We start from the raw sequence: 2103 nt of genomic DNA on the forward strand, positions 1-2103 counted from the left end.
TTTTTTTTTTTTTTTTAATATGGCTTTTTACTATTATTAAATCGAAAAATGTTATGCAACTTAATTTATTGTTTTAAAAGAAAATTACCAAGGAAACATGATGTTAATGTCTAAACAATGTCCTGTTGAATGTTTACYGTTATCATATTTTCTGGGTTTACTGTGACTTTTTAATCTTTTTACCCCATTATACGTTTTTAGGCTGGATGAAGCAGCAGTGAAGGTGGAGGGGAAGGAACAAGCAGCACATGTGGTGGCACAAGGAGTGTGCTGCAGTCTGGTGGTAACCAAGCTCTGCCAGCTCATTTCCCTGGCTGGCCCTGCATGTGGTGCCATGTGATCTCAGAGCTGTCTAATTCCCTCATGATCATCACGTGTCTTTCTGCTCCTTTTGATCCATCAAAGCAATGAACTTCAATGTGCCTTTGCCTGTCTCAGTATTTATGAGTGCTTCTTCAGTACTGTGGGAGCAAAACTCTGTGTCTGAACAATCATTAAGAGTATTGMAACACCCTACTTGAAGTATTTCCCAAGACAACTTTCTCAAACAGCTGATATCTCCAGTGTTTTACACCTCTAGGAATTCTTTGTAGGTTCAGACCTGATGCTGCTGAATGCCTCCTAAGGTGCCCTGGAATATCCTGTTGAGCCTTCCAGCTGCTGTTCTAGGATAACACAGGCCTTCTGTACAGCCCAGGCCACATCAACCAACCCCCTTTGAATGTCTGGGATTCTTTACAATGTCCTGAATAGTGGACAAGTGAATTCAGCAATTCACCTTTCAATGTCTATTAACAGCTCATGGTGCTCTAATTAGACTGGGGAACCTGATCAAACTCACCCCACAGAAGACACTCAGTGGCTGCTGTACCATATTAACTGCATGCTTCATTAACTGCATTTACCAGGGATTCAGCTGCCTGAGCTTCTAGTGTCACCAGAGATGTCCCTGCACATCCTGCCTGGCCATCAGATTATGCTGCAGAAGGGTGTCGTGCCAGCCCCATCTAGGTGTCCTGGAWACCCTATGGCATCTCGAATGCCACTAGACAACCTACATTTAAGCAAGGAAAGCCTTAACTCTCTGAAATAAACACCTAGCTTAAACCAACAGGTACCTACATTTAGGTGAGTTCACCTCCCAAGAACCTCAGCACTAACACCGTCTAATACAATCTAGAATAGAGTTCTTTCTAGTCATGATACTGGTATCATTGTTGATACATCATTCAGGGAACACCACACATAAGACTCGTTTGAAACACTTTCAGTTTCCACCTTGTACCAGTTATGCATTGCGAAGAATTCAGTTGTGATTTTCATTGTTTCTTCAAGATGCATATAGACTGGATAGACATTATTACTTGCTTTTTGTCCTCTAAATTGGGACAAGAATATTTGGAATTTTAGATGCTGGCTTTTTTTTTTTTTTTTTTTTTTTTTTTTTTTTTTTTTTTTTTTTTTTTTTTTTTTTAGTTTTTTTTTTTTTTTTTTTATCATTGCTACAAAGCAATAAAAATGTATCTTTTCATGGTTGCTGTCAAGGTTCTGATCAGCCAAATCCTGCATTCACTGTTTTCACGGATAACGGACACGGTTTGATACAGGGTGAGAAAATTAACCTCCTCCACCAAGACTGCCAGAAAACTCCTGCCTTTCTTGATTTCACGAGGACCATGCAGAATGACTCCCCAGCCCGCCTGCTGGCCACTCCCGATGGACAGACAGAGCTCTTTGTGTCCGGACACAGGGCGGGCCCCGCTGCCCGGCCCTCTCCCCACATCCCGGCTCCCGGCAGCGCCGCACTCCGGTGCTGGGGGACAGTGGGCAGCGCACAGCGAGGAGGCAGCCGAGGGACTGCTTCACTTGAGCTGCGGAGCCGGCGGACCTCGCTGTCCCGCGGGTTTGCTGTGCTCTCCGCGGGCTGAGGCACACACCGCCCGCGCCGCCCGGCCCCACACACCGCCCGCCCCGCTGGCCTCACACACCGCCCGTCCCCCGCTGGCCCCACACACCGCCGGCTGAGGCACACACCGCCGGCTGAGGCACACACCGCCGGCTGAGGCACACACCGCCGGCTGAGGCACACACCGCCGGCTGAGG

This window comes from Malurus melanocephalus, unplaced genomic scaffold (genome assembly GCF_030028575.1).
Source record: "Malurus melanocephalus ecotype Western Australia unplaced genomic scaffold, MMel_1.1 scaffold_127, whole genome shotgun sequence".
Lineage (NCBI taxonomy): Eukaryota > Metazoa > Chordata > Aves > Passeriformes > Maluridae > Malurus > Malurus melanocephalus.